This window comes from Meles meles, chromosome 13, assembly GCF_922984935.1.
Source record: "Meles meles chromosome 13, mMelMel3.1 paternal haplotype, whole genome shotgun sequence".
Classification (NCBI taxonomy): Eukaryota; Metazoa; Chordata; class Mammalia; order Carnivora; family Mustelidae; genus Meles; species Meles meles.
Window position 1 is genome coordinate 49,981,335 of NC_060078.1, and position 14,897 is coordinate 49,996,231.

At 57.0% G+C, this 14,897-nt stretch overlaps 1 protein-coding gene across 1 annotated transcript in view; it reads left to right on the top strand.

The window, feature by feature from the left end:
- Positions 1 to 224: 224 nt before the first annotated feature.
- Positions 225 to 14,897, top strand: part of RASGEF1A (RasGEF domain family member 1A) — an 85,220-nt gene continuing 70,547 nt past the window's right edge. The window contains exon 1 of the mRNA XM_046027369.1: positions 225 to 318. The gene's annotated coding sequence lies outside the window, so the exon portion shown is untranslated. The remainder of the gene's footprint in view (positions 319 to 14,897) is intronic.

The following is a 14,897-nucleotide window of genomic DNA, read 5'->3' on the forward strand; positions in this document are numbered from 1 at the left end:
CGCCCCGCACCCTCGCCCCGCGCTCGCCCGCTCCCCGCGCTCTCGCGCCCGCCCGCTCCGTGCCCGTTCCGTGCCCGCTCCGTGCCCGCTCCGTGCCCGCTCCGTGCTCGCTCCGCGCTCGCTCGCTCGCGCTCCCCGGCGCCGGCTGCGGAGGGAGCCGCTCTGCCCGCAGCTGGCGCAGCGCGGGGGCGGCCGCGGGTGGGCGGGTGCCGCGGGCCCGGGCGCCGAGCATGAGCCGCCGCCGGCGCGGGCCGCGCGCTGCTCGGGGCCCGATTGCGGCGCGAGGGCTGCGCGGGAGCTACGCCGGCCCGGACCGAGGTAGGTAGCGGGCGCCGATCCTCAGTCCCTCGGTCCCTCCCTCTCTCCCGCGGGCCGTCCCCTCCGGTCGCCAGCGCGGGCGGGGCATACGCGGGTCCTGGGTCCCGCCCGGCGTGACCGTCGCGGGGCCGGGGCATCCGCTCCCGGCACTGGCCGTGGGACGCGCGTGCAGGAGGGCGTGCGGGAGCCCAGCGCGGAGTTGCCGAGAACTCCACCCGGGGCTGGACAGCGTCAGGACCCCAGATCCCCAGCGCCCACGGGGCAGCAGGCGATCTCTGCCTGGGCGTGGCGGGAGTGCCCTCGGCGGGCGGGCGTGGGCACCGGCTGGCAGGTCCGCTGCCCCGGGCCTGGCGTGGGGGAGGGGGCTGGGAAATCTGAGGAGCTCGGGGCTGCGCAGTTGGAAGTTTCCATTTGCTTCTCTGCATTCTGGGCCCCGCGGTGGCATCTCACGCCCTTGCTGTGTGGCGAAGAAGTGGGGCGTGAGCTCAGCATTTGAAGGGAGACGACCGGGGTGAGATGCCCCTCTCTGCACTGTGGGTAAGGGTCATTTCAAGGACCGTGCTCTCTTTGCCCCATGTCTCGCCGGTGCAGCTCGTTCTGGGCTGCGCGCGTGTGAGGGGGGAGGGGGCTCCTGCTGTCTGGGGAGGACAGGCAGCAGGCCCTTGCCCCCTGCATCTCTAGCTGCTTCTGAGCGCAGGAGCTGGTGGATATTTACAGGGAGGCTTCCTGCCTCTTGGGAGCCACCTGGGGGCTGAGATGTGGTGGTGGCTGGGCACCCTGGTTCCCTGCTTGGAGCTGTGAACCCCATCTGGTTTACCCTCCCCACTGCTGTGGTTCTTCTCCCACCCTCTGGAGCCAGGGCAGGGCCCAGATGGCCACCTGCTCTAGGAGCCCAGGAGATAGGTTGGCATTCAGGGGAGCCTCAAAGAGGCAGTGCTCTGCTCTGCCCCTCCGGGGTCTTCCACCTGCTTCTGGACACAGTCTTGCCCAGTGCAGCCTCGATTGGGTCCAGGCCTTCCCTCCCAAGTAGGAGGCCTAGAGTGCAAAGCAGCAGCTTCTGTTATGAGCAGGGAGCTAGGGAGTTAGGAGCCCACAGGTCTTGACTTCCGAGCTGTGGGCAGGCTGGGGGCCTCTCAGGGACTCAGCTTCCCCATCTGTAAATGGTTTTGGTGACTTTTAGGGATATTTCTGCCCTGACATCCAGGGACACTTTGCATTGGAAACTCAGGACCCCGGCCCAGAATATGAGGGGGGCATCCAGAGCGGGAGCAAGGGGAAAACCTTGGCTCCGGACACGTGCATGGGTTCTGTGTCCCTCTAGCTTTTATTTGTTGTTAGAGACACGGGTCATAGTGACCCGCACCCCTCTGGGTGGTCATGGCTGCGTAAAGCATGGCAGTGGAACCCACAGACCTTGACCCTGAGAAGGGAATGAGCAGTGGAGACCCACATGCTGACAGCCTCCCAGCACAGCTGTGTACTCTCACACATGGCTCCTGGATTTGGGAGCACCCAAAGCAGGTGGCCCCAGGTATGCCACAGGGGCCTGAAAGCCAGCCAGCAAGTTTGTTTTTCTCTGGGAGGCATCCTTGAACTGCCAGCCTGATGGCTCCCTTCCACCTGGCAAATTGTGGAAATGGAACAGTTCACACAGAGCAGAGGGTTTTTTGGTGTAACTTAGCAACTGCAGGCAGAGGAGGAGGGTGGGGGAGAAACACCAGTGCCCCGCGTTTGGCATCTGCGCTGTCCTGAGTGAGGCGGGGGGCTTGTGGGTCTGGCCAAGTGGGGAGGGTGTCCTGGCACAAGGGGCCCCCTTAGGCTGACCAGGGGAGGAACAGACCCACTCGTCCATCCTCTGGATCCTTCAGAGGAGACTAGTGGGGGGGGCGGGGATGCTCAGGTATGGCCTTAGAGCCCCCGCGTACACCTGTCTCCTGGGCAGTATTGGAATAGCTCTTGTTGATTTCTGGTTTTTAACCACAGAACCCTCTTCTTGAGCTACACAGAAGCCAGATTTGTCAATGAGGCCAAGTGAGGCTCAGGTCTTGGGGCATCCAACCACAGTCCTCAGAAGTGGGGGTGCAGGATGCGCATGTCTGTATCAGCCTACCGTGGAAGAGGGGCCCTGGGCCTCCCCAGCAGGGTGGGCTGGGGGCAGGGCCCTGGTGGCAGAGAGGGCTGGGGAGGCAGATGGGGGCCTGTCCAGGGGATGCTAGCGGCGCTGCTCCTGGTGCAGAGCCACAGGCCCAGGCGCCCCCCGCTGGGACCGCTCTTCCCTCCCACCTTCCCTCCTGAGGCCATCTGCTTCAGGCCTGGTCTGCTCTGGCTGTTTTTCTCTCAGAGCTTCCAAATGTTGAGCCGAAATCTGCCTCCAGTAACTCCCACCCATTCCAGGCTGCCTCTCGGTTCCTTTGCCCTCGCTTGCCCACCTCCCTCCTGCGGATGAGTGTTTACTTAGCAACCTGTCTTCCAGGCAGGATCTGAGGAGGGAGCAGGGTGGAAGGGAGGGAGGCCTATCATCTCAGGGTGCCGAAGTGGCCTGCAGGGCTCTGGGGAGGATGCTCTGCCCTTTCTCCAGAGTATGTGTCCTTCTCACCTCTTCCTGGGCACAGAGCCTGGGGCTGTGGGACTGTGTTTACGTGTCAGAGAAGGAACACAGGGGATGCCTGGCTGGCACAGAGTGGGCTACGGATCCCTTCAGAATGTCGTCAGACTGGGGACAGCAGGCAGCCCCAATCTGACAACCCTGGAGCAGGGTTTGGGAAGGTCAGCCGATGGCAGCCTGGAGTGGCATGGCAGGAAATGTGGAAGGGAAAGCCTGATAGCCCCGTTATGTCCTGGCCTGTCCGGAGCATGGGAGGGACAAGGATGAGGTACAGAGGAGCAGGGCTCATCCCTGGGAATGGGGGACTCTGGGGATTCACCTCCTGGGACAGACTTCAGAGAGGCTTGGGAGAGGCGTCTGGCTGACAGTGTGAACGTGTCAGGAACCACACGATGCCTGCCAAGGTGGGGGCGGTAGGACTGCTGCCTGCCACTGACCCTGCCCTAGGGGCCACCGCAGCCTGGCCTCAGGTGTCCGAACGCTCTCCTCTGCAGAAGCATTTCTGAAGAATCGTGTAGGTGCCTTTGAATATGGTTCAGGGCATCCCCCGATGATCCTGTCTGGGGAAGCTTCTACCCACCTCACTTATTTGCTGGGGAAGCGTCTCGGGAGTCCTGCAGGTGGGGGGGGGGGGAGTGGGATGTGGACGTAGCACAGAGAAAAGAGCCCCTCACCCTATCACGGTCATGCACCTGTGCTGGGTCTGGGCGGACAGGCTGCGGGCTTGGGCTGCCCTGCGTGGTGGTTGGTGGTGGGAGCTCAGAGCCTGCCATGTCCCTTCTGAGCAGCAGGGTGAGTTCAGGGAGCTGGGGGCCAATATCAGCTCAAGGAGAGGCTTGGCACTGGGCCTCGCCGAGTGTCCCTGACTCTTTAGAGGAGAACACCCCATTTTGCCTATGGTCCACACACTGTGGGCCCCCTGAGGCAGGGAGCCAGCCCTGCGGGCGAGACATTAGGCACTCAGGGGACACTTCATTCCATTGTCCAGCTTTCCTGTCACTTCCTCACAGGGGAGGTGTTGCTGTTGACAGGTGATGTCTTCAAAGTTGATACAATTTTCTTTTTAAAATTAAAAAAAAAAGATTTTATTTATTCATTGAGAGAGAGAGAGAGAGCACACAAGCAGGGGAAAGGCAGAGGGAGAGGGAGAGAGAATCTTGAGCAGACTCCACGCCGAGTGTGGAGCCCTACCTGGAGCTCTGTCCCATGACCCCGAGACCCTGAGATCATGACCTGAGCCCAGAACAGGAGTCTGACGCTCAGCGGCTCAGCTGACGGAGCCACCCAGGTGCCCTTCCTTTCCTAAAGCTTCTTCAGCTTAAATACAACAAACTGCTGTCTGCTGTACCCCCCTCCACCCCGCTATTTTCCCCCTTCTCTCCTCCTCTGCAAGTAGGCTGACTCTGAAGCCATGTTCCTTGCTGGTTCACTCCACATCCTCACTTCCCACTCGCTCCCAGCCCACTCCAATCTGGTGCGCCCTATTCACTCCTGCGAAATTGTCTTCAGGTGCTTGTGGACATCGATGGCCTTCCCGGTGTTCATGGTGCCTGCTCCCAGGCACTCGTCCCCTGGGCTCTGCAGGCCCACCCCTGGGCCTCCGTGTCCTCTGGCCACCCTATAGACCTCTCTGCAGGTTGCCCGCCTCTCCTTGGGCCACTTGCTCTTCCTGTTCCTCAGGACCTGGACCTATACCCTTTCCTCCCCAGCCGTGGCTCCTGGTCCCTCTCCTGCTGATCCCATTCTAACTCCTGTCAGTGCAGCCTGTCCTCTGGGCTCTGTCAGTGGTCCAGCCCAAGCCTGCTGGATGCCACTCAGATGACCATGGGGAGCCTGTCTGCTGTCATTGTGCCTCTGAATCTGACCTGCCCCAGCTCCCCGTCCAAGTAGTCGGGATGGCCAGGGCCTCCCTCTTGCCTCTCCAGGTCTGTCCTCACATCGACTGAGTGTTCAACCCCTCACCCCAGACCTCTCTTCCACCCCCTTCCCCTGCCTATTGCTACCTCCACGGGTCGGGCTGCCCCCTCTACCCCAGACACCTGCCGCAGCCTCCTTCCCATGCAGTTCCTTCCCTATATCACACCCAGGTGACCTTTCTAACCTTCTCCTTGTCAAAACTCTCCGAACCTTCTGTTCCCATGCAGGACTCCCTGTCCCGAGCTAGTTGGCCCCCAGCCTTCCTGGGTGGTGCCCCAGGCCTCTGCAGCACGTTGCCCCTGTGTAATCATCTGAGATCTCTTGGAGTCAAGCGTACACTTGGCCTGTTGCCTCCTCAGCTCCAGACGGTAGCTGGGCTGGTGGACTCAGCAAGCCGTCCTGGAACATGTGTGGAAGCGGTAACGTCTGTGTGTGATGGGGCAGAGACTCACAGATCTCCGTGAGATCATGCGCTGGGGCGCCTGGTCTTTCCCATGTTGCTGTCCCCCCAGCAGGCAGAGGAGAGGGGAGCAGACCCAAAGCTCTGGGACCGGCAAGGGGCAGTCTCTGGGGAGCTGGGCTAGTTCAGGAAGGAGTAGTGGGGGTAGGGCTGGAGGGCCAGGCCCCTGCCTGTTGTCACCACCACTTCCGTTTCTTCAAGTGTCACCCTCAGACTCTACCTTGAAGAGAGAGTTCTCCCTGGATCTGGTTGCCATGGCAACACTGTTAACAAAGAGTAGCTTTGGTGGAGGAGGCTGGCTCACCCAGAAGCTGAGGGGGCTGGGAGAGGGTGTGCCCGTTCTGATGGGTTTATTAGCTGAGTGGGTTTCCCCACCCCCACGGCTGCCTGAACAGCACGGACCCCCCCGGACCTTCTTAGCCTGCAGCGCTCTCTGGGCCTCTGCTACTCAGACCCTTCCCATGTGAATGTCATGAAGTCTCTGGATTCCATCTGGGTGTGGCCTGAATCCCAGCCACAGCTGGGTCACTGGGGGCAGACCCAGGGAGGCTTCTGACTTGGGACATGGGGCGATGGGTCCAGCCCCAGCCCAGGCACTTCCTGGGGTGAGGAACCCGGTTTTGTTGCCATAGAAACCTAGGCTTGGAGGCCCAAACTCCTGCCTAGGATTTCCTGAAGACGGGTTCTGTGTCCAAGCCCCTTCCAGCTGTGAACTATGAACATTCGGGTTCCCTTCCTCCTCTGAGGCAATGGTCTTGATCACATGAGGTAACAACACGCAGCGCTGGGTGGGAGCCTGGAGCTTTGCAGCCCTGGCTGTGGTGACTAGGGTGGGGGGCGTTGGTCCAGCTTGCTGGGACCCATTTCTCTGCCCTCAGACCTGAGGGAGAGGGATGCAGTGGGGAGGCTGGCCCGGGAAACAGCTCGGAGGGGAGTGGTGGTTAGAGTTGGATGGGGTTGGAAGCACACACAGAAGAAGATTATGGAGTTCCTAGGGGGAGCCTCCGCAGCTTTCATGAGTTAATCAATCAGACCACTCAGGAGGCTGTCAATTATTCATTTTATTGTTGTTGGTATTAGTAGTGGGTGGGCCCTCCTGGGCCAATGAGGCCAGGGCTGCCCTTGGGAGAGCCCACCTCATTTCCACCTTGCCCATAGAAGGCCAGGGCCCTTCCTGCTGGATACCACCCCATGAAGGGGTCTCCCAAATCCTGCAACCCCTCCCTCCCTCTGGCCTGGGAGCCCAGCTGACCTCCATCAAGGTGAGCACGTCTGTGAGTGTTCCTGTGAGTGAACCCTGGAGTGGGTGACCCTGGGAGCATCTGGTCCCTGGGTCCCCCACTGCTGGGTTAGCAAGTGAGGTTTCTCAACGATTTGGGAGGGTGGTCTGACAGTGAGCAGGGTTGGCCAGAGTCCAAGCTGTTGCTCTGGGAAAGGCTAGGGCGGCCAGATCACTTCCCAGAATGTGTGTGCCCGCGGAGGTTGGGGGGGGTATGGGGCGGGGCCTGGAGGGGAGCCACCCACACGGCTCGCGTCACCACCTGGACCACGCCCCCAGCGATGCCGAGGCTGGCATGCTCAGGGGTACTAGCTGAACCACGAGGTCAGCTATCGGCAAACCGGCCATATAAACACCTCAAGGAAGAGCAAAAAAAACACTGTGATTCCGACCACATTTTCTACCTACAATGCAATAATGATAGAAATTAATAACGAAACATAAGTCTAATATTTGGAAAATTTAAAACACACGTGTAAATATGCAGTGGATCAAAGAAGAGATAATACTAGAAATTAGATGATAATGGAATTAAGTGATAAAAATAGAAAGAGGGATACTTGTGGGACGTGGCCGCAGTGGCCCTGCAAATGGGTCGTTTGCCGTCACCAGCCGACCCTGTCTGGAGAGCCCTTGGTCTTTGAGAAATCCACGCACAGGTGCCTCCTCCTCGGCCCCGGAGGTGGGACAGAGGCTGGCAAGTGGCGCCTTGGAGAGGGACTGGAGGCAGGGAGCTGGAGGCTGGATCTCCCACGGACTGCAGGGGTCCTGGGGGAGGTGTGGAGTCTCCCAGCTTCTCCCTGTGGTCAGGCCAGCCTGGGGCCAGGGGAGCTGCTCTGCCTGTGAGTCTGCAGAGATGAGGGGGCTGGGGGGGGCAGTTAAACCACGCAGTCTTGCCGAAGTGGCCTTGGGCTATAGCTCCAGGTCACAGCCTGTCACAACCAGAGAGGGGGCGCTGGCAGGCATGTCTACAGCTGGGCTGAGATTTTTGAAGAGCTGTTGTCTTGTGAGGTGACTGCAGTGCTGTGAGGAGATGAGAAGGAAGTCTGGGTGCCAGCAACGGCCCCGGTCTAAGTGCAGGGAGGAGAGAACAGCCGGCAGTGTGGTGGAGGCCAGAGCCCTTGGAACGTCTGTCTGTGCTCAGACTGTGGCCCGTGGGGCCTGTGTGTGGGCTCTGTGTGCGCGTGCACGCACGTGCACACGTGTGTGTGTGTGTACCTGCATTCACATGCAAGCACCAGGAAGGGATCCTTGGGCAGCTCTCTATCCCCAGGGCTCTGCTGTGTTTCACTAATAAGTGACTTAATTTAATGTCCTAAATATTTTTTTTTAATGCTGGCATCATTATAACCCATTTTGGTGATGAGCTTCCTATCTGGAGAGAAGGGCAGAGGCAGAGTTTGAACCCAGGTCTCTCCTCTGTGCCAGGGAGAACTTTGGAGAGTGTGTAATGTGCTGCCTTGGTACCTCTTTTCACTTTCCTGTGCGCTTCTGGCTACCTCTCCTGGTATCGAGGCCCGGAGCTGGCCCTCGTCCCCTTTCCTGCCTTTGATTGTGACCATCTCACGCTTCTCTGACCGCACACACCTCAGGCCTCAGCTTGGGCAGGGCTCCCTGCACATGGCATTGCCACCTTCTGGGGCCATTAGGGTTGCCCTTCATCTGGGCTGTAGAGGGCCTGGGCCTGGCAACAGCAGTGACCAGCTTCTGAGTGTGTCCTGGGTGCCCATGCTTTGCCTGCATGCTCGCGTGTCACACAAACCTCCGAAGGGCCTGGCTTAGCTCAGCTTCCCTGGATGTAGAGCCTGAGACAGGGATTTGGGTGTGAGGTGAGTAGAGGGTATGCTCTTGAGAGACACCTCTCAGCGGGGAGAATGAGCAGGGTAGGAAGGGGAGGAGGCCGGGCACAGGTGCTATTCTGGGCAGAGTCTCGCCTTATCCTAACCCTCAACGGGAACTCCAGGGTGCAGACCGCACCGGGTCCAGGGAGTTGGACTCTGGCCCCCTGCACTGGTTAGCTGTTTGTTGGCCCCTCCAGGCTTCTCCGGATGAGAATGTGTGCTGCATGCTGGCAGCCCCGGGGGACAGGTGCCCCAGGCTGATAGGAGGCCCCAGAGAGCTGGTTGGGCCCCTCAGGCCCACCCCGGGGAGGGGGCCACTGTTACCACTCCCAGGCAAGAAGCCACCTACTTTTCCCACTGTCCCCGCCGGTCCCTGGGGGACTTGAGATGCAACCATGGGTCCAGTGTGTTGTTGCCCGAGGCGTCCTGCGGCCTGCTCGTGGCACTGGCCACCTTGCCGTGAGGTCTCATTTTCCTGGGGGTGTACCTTTGCCTGCCCCAGTCTTCTGGCCTGTGCTGCTTACTGCTGGGCCTCAGGACTAAGTGCTGTGCATGTGCGCGGAGGGGGCTCTGTCTGTTTGTCCAGGCAAGGACTGACAACATGATCGTCAGCCTTGGGCTTGATGGTAGGAGGCTGGGCAGGCCAGGGATGGGGGAACCTGAGACTGAGAGCTGTCCATAGCCCAGCAGACTCCAGAGGGGAACATTGGCTTGGGCCTTATAGTGTGAGATAAGGACCCCTGGCCTGGGGATGTGGGGTCTACATCCCAGCCCCAGCCACTGTCTTCCTGCCTGCTCCCAGCTGTCCTGCCTGGGGCTGGTCGGCTCCCTGGGGTCCCCACTCACACATGACCTACAGTAGGAGGGCCCACGAGCCCTCTTAGGCTACTTGTAGCCCAATTCAGGGGTGGGGGTGCCTGGGACTGACCGGGGAGAAGTGTGGAGAGGCTGAGCGAGAAGGCAGTGAGGGCCAGTGTGGGTGTGGTTGACACAAGGACGGGCCATGGGCCTGGCCCAGGAGACACCCTGTGCAGCAGAGTTAAACACCCCATACCCACCTACTAGGTGATGCTGAGTCGAATTAAGCTGCTTGCACCTCAGTTAACCCATCTTTCCATGAGGGGTTGACTGGGGCCGGGTTTCCAGAGCCCCGGGTTCCTCAGTAGCCCAGGGACAGGCAGGCCGCTCTGAGATTGCTTCCATGTGTGTATGCCCGCCTGTCCACCTCGCGCCCAGCTGCTCTGAGCTTACCGGTGATGCACACGGCTTTGCTTAGGGATGTAAATGTTCTCCCACAGGGAACCCCTGAACCTCTAGAGCTCTGATGTTGGAGGCCCTCATGTCCTGGACCTCTCCTGTCACCCTCACCAGGCCGCGGCCCTGTGCCCTGGCCAGAAGTGCTGACTGTCCAGTTTGCCAGGCCCTGGACAGTGGGAGGGGGCACACCATTCCCTGGACCTGCGGGGATGGCCAGAGCAAGTCCCCCGAGTTCCCCAAGGGAACCCAGTGAAGAGGAATCCCAGTGGCAAACAGACATTTTCTTGCCTGGATAAAAATGATAAACACAGCCTAAAGCGACAGACACTATGACTGGCCTTGGAGAATGATAACGTGTGTGTCTCAGGCCTGCTTTAGAATGGAGAGGGTGCCTGGCCTTGGGAACTTGCCATTGCCCAGTGCTCTATGCACTCACAGCCAGGACAAGGGAAGGGGGCCCTGGGCTTGGCAGAAGAACATCGCTTCATAGGACACTGGTGCTTGATGGGTCCGCGGGCCAAATAGGCCAGAGGGGGAGACTGAGGCTGGGAGGAGTGGTGGGGCCCAGGTACCAGGAGGTGAGGTGGATGTGGAGGGGCGATTAGACACAAGCCGGCCCAAGGAGAGTGTGGAAATCATCATGCGTGTAGCAGCAAGATTCCAAGGGGCTGGGGCACCTGGGTGGGTCAGATGGGTAAGTGTCTGCCTTTGGATCAGGTCATGATCTTCAGGTCCTGGGATCGAGCCCCCCCATGTCAGCCTCCCAGCTCAGTGGGGAGTCTGCTTCTCCCTCTGCCTCCCCTGCCCCGGTTGTGCTCTCTCAAATGATTAAATTACAAAATAATTAAATTTAAAAATAAAATAATAATAAAAAAAGACTCCAAGGCGCTAAAAACCCTGCTCAAGGCTGGATAACCCCGGCCTGTCCCTCCTCACCACCTCATGTGACCACTGTAACCTCTGGGGCCATGTGAAACCCATGCTCCGAGATGCTTCTGCCCTTCACCTCTCATCTGAGAGGGACTTGGGAAAAGCTAGTGAAAAACCAAAAGAATGTTGGGAGACGTCCGATCATCGTCCCCTTCACCGAGTGTGTGCAGAGAAGCAGTGTGCCTGGGCCGGTCCGGGTTCTGGGAGTGCAGACAAAATTCCGAAGTAGGTAGGGAATGAGCAGGACAGGTAATTAGAAGGTGGTTGGGGGAAGAGGGAGGGAGAGCCAGGGGCTTCTGTTTAGAATAGAGTAGTTATGGCAGCCTCCCTGGAAGGTAGAATTTGAGCCCCTTGGACATCTGGGGGCAGGGAGCTCCTGGCAGAGGGAACAGGTGGTCCCAGGCCCCAAGGTGGACATGTGTCACCATGTCCAGGAAGCCAAGAGAGCCAGGGGACACAATCCGTGGCAGGCAGTGACTAGGGGGCCACTGAGGACATGTTACTCTGGGGTGAGCCATGGCCTTGTGGCTTTTCTGGGGTCTCATGCCGGCTCTGCTGCTTAGCCATGTGCCCATGCAGATGGTTCCAGCAGAGGGGCGACTGACCCGCCACACCAGCTGTGTCCTCAGCCCTGAGCTTCCCCCAGGAGAGAGCTAGTGAGGGAGCCTGTTTGGGGGATGTAGTCACATCGAATTTCAGATGCTCTGGGGACCTGAGAGAGACATGGCCTGTGAACGGCCATGGGGATGGAGATTCTGGAAAGGTCACCCTGGGTCCCCGACCCGCAGTACATCACCTTCTTTCTCCCCACTCTGCTTTTCCTCCTCCTCCACTCTTCCTCCCTGGGATTCCTGCCCAGCCTCCTTATAGGGCTGCCCTTCCCCCGCCCCAGTTTCTAAAGTTTGGCATATTGTATTTATTTCACTATGTATGCAACAAGTAAAAAGTCCATGTGCAGCATGTCTCCTCTCATCCCTGCCAGCTTGTGAAGGCAGAGACCTAGCTGTTATCTGGTTTAGATCTCCTCCCGACATCTCTGCTCCCCTGCCACACGCAGAGCACATTGGTCCTTGTTGTGCATGTGGCCAGACCCCGGGCTTCATTTTCCTTCCCTTGGTTCATGTTCTGGAGCCCCATCTCAGTGTACATGGAGTGGGGCTGCTATTTTTAGTTTGTTTGTATTTTTTAAAGATTTTTTATTTATTTGAAAGAGAGAAAGAGTGAGAGAAAATGAGCAGGGCAGGGGGGGTGGGCAGGTAGAGAGGGAGTCCCCATGTGGGGCTTGATCTCAGGACCTGGAGATCATGTCCTGAGCTGAAGGCTGACACCGAACCAACTGAGCCACCCAGGAGGCCCGCATTGCTGTTTTTAGTATCTTCGTGGTCTTCCGCCCATGGATGCCTGGTAGCTCCTTCATCCAGGCCCTGAAGAGTAGCCATTCAGATGGTGTCCCCTCTCCTTTCATAGGCAGTTACTGTAGCAGGCATCCTTTTCCTCCAAGAGTGAGCGCATTTGTAGGATAAATCCCTACAAATGAAAAGGAGGTGCGTTTGTAATTTTAAGAGCTCTGGCTAAGCTGTCCTCAGCTACAGTAAGTTATCTTCCCGTAGATGATGGATATAAACACCTGTTTCTCCATCCCCTTATCTTTGCCAATCTAATAGGTGAAAAATGATATCTTCTTGTGATGTTCGTGTCTCTCTATGAGTGAGATTTGAGCAGATTCTCATATGTACAAGACTTACCTGCATTCTCTCTGGGGAACTGGTGTCTGAATTATTAACAGGGCTGTTTTGTTACCCCAAAACGATTTCAGTAAAAAAAAGGCAGGGTATGTGCTAAATTCTTTCCTTTGCTTTGTATTTCTGCTGGGCTGATGGTATTTTTCTTATTGATTCATAGATGCTTTCTATATATTAAGGAAACTGACTCTTGGAGCATGAGTTGCAAATCTTTCCCTCAATTTATTGTATTTTTGTTTTGTTATGATTTTTCACCATGCAGAATCTAAAAAATGTATGTAGTCAGTAGCATACCTATTGTGTTTAAACCTTGTGAAACTCCTGTTCCTCTCGGTCAAAAATGGTTGCCCATCTGTAATTTCATGAAATTCAAACTAACAGAAAAACTTCTGTACCATGGAACTACAAAGAAATGTTCCCATGTGTTCCTCTCATAGGCTTATGTTTTTGTTTTTCAAATGGGAATATTTGATTTATCTGGTAGGACTCCAATCTTATTTTTTTCCAGATGGCCACCCATTTGCCCAACATCACTTATTAAACAATGACCTTTTCTTCACTGACTTGAAATATCACCTTTACTCATATACTAAGCTGCTCTATGTGTTTGGGGTTATTTCAAGCCTTTCTTGTTTGTTTGCTTCATTGCTCTGACTGTATATTCATGTACTGATACCATGTTTTAGGTGTAACTGTTACCATGAAATTTGCAAACACATGGAAAGGTAAAGAGAATCGAGTAATGAACCTCATGTTCTCATTGCCCAGAGTCAGCTCTCACCAGCTTGCTTCACTTACTCATTTTTCCTCCTTCTGTCCTTCTTTCCCTACCTTCCTCCCTCCCTCTCTCCCTCTCTCCTTCTTTCTCTTCTTTTTCTCTTATCCTTTTTCTTTTGGGCTGAAGTATTTAAATCAAACCCCTGACCTCTGTAATTCGCCCCTATGTACTCCAGCATGGATCTCTCCAGCAAGGTCATCTGCAAACAGAGCCATGTGGTCATTATCACACTTAGCAGAATTAATAGCAATTCCTTGCTGTCATCCGACGCCCAGCACATCTTCAGCTTTTCCTTAATTGTCTTAAAAATGCTCTTCTCCGGTTGACTTGCAAAATTAGTAACCGAATTGAATCCACGTGTGGCATGTGGCTTTAATTTGTCACAAGCCTCTGTGATGTGAAGCAGTCCTTCCTTCCTCGGTCCCCTTTCTTTAAGCCATCGGCTTGCTGCAGAACTGTGGTGAGTCTGTGTCTCTAGAATGTCCTATTTTTGAGACTTGTCTGTTTGCTTCCTTGCGGTGTCATTTCACGAGCTCCCCCGCTCCTAGTATTCTCTCCAAACCGGAGCTCAGCTCAAACAACTTCGTTTTACGGGGCTCCACGTTATTTGGCAAGAATGCTTCGTGGCGCTGGCCCGGACACTGCAGGAGTCTGCCACGGCAGATCTGGTGGCAGTGGGCGAGAACGTGGGGGTGATGGGCCCGCATCCCCCTGCATCCGTTCCATCCTTCTGGCGGTCTCAACTCTTGACAGCCATGGTCTGAGTCAAGTATCCCGTCAAGGGCTGTAAGGCAGCACCTTCCTAATTGTTCCTTCCCAGTGCATTTGTAGGATTAGTCTATAAGGAACGTTTTCTCATCAACCAGGGCTGTTTTGTTACCCCAAAACGATTTCAGTAAAAAAGGCAGGGTATGTGCTAAATTCTTTCCTTTGCCAACACATGGCTCCTCCTGATTTTGCAATCTGTGCCTGTCTCCATAACTCAGCAGCCCCGGCCCACCACACCCTTTCTCATCAAGTTGCTTGTGCCATGGTGCTCAGGCACAACCCTGTATTTACGCTAGTGTTGCTCTGTCTGGTAGGTCTGAGTTTGCTTCGTTCCTGCGGTGGGCACTGCGGCTGGCTGCTTCCTGCTTGTGACGTCACAGCCCATGCGGGTGGTCGGCCCGACCTGGTTTTCTCATCTGTCCTGGTATGGTGAGGGACGACCTTCCAGCAGGTGACGTTTTCCCCCCAGATGGCTAGATCTGAGTGTAGCAGAGATGCCCGCATATTTGGGAGGCTGGTGAAGAGGGTGTGAGGGTGAGTCTCCCTGGATCATGGGGAGACGTGCATCCTAGCCATCTCGTCCTTTCTCCTCCATCGATGGGAGCCATCTCCACATCAGGAGAGAGGCTCAGAGGGGAAGCTGAAGGCCCTGAAAGGTGCAGATCTGTTGCAGCTGAGGAGGAGCTTTGGCAGGGTTGAGAACATTTGAGAACGTCAGACAAGTGGCGCCCTCATGACACGACAGAGGTCCCAGCTCGGGGAGCTGCTGCACCCAGAGCACTGGGGAGGCAGGCCCCATGCGGGGTACAGAGGAGAGCTGGTGATGAAGAAGGGCCTCTGGAGCTGGGCCACAGCCGCCTGTCGAGGCCGAGATGTGGGAGAGCAGAGCTGCCGGGAAGGGCCGGCCCTGTGCGTCCCTGGGCTCCAGACCCTAGCTCAGTGCCCTGAGGCATCCATGCTGACTTTTGGGGTTCTGAGCTCTGCCTCTGAGCTGCTGTGCCT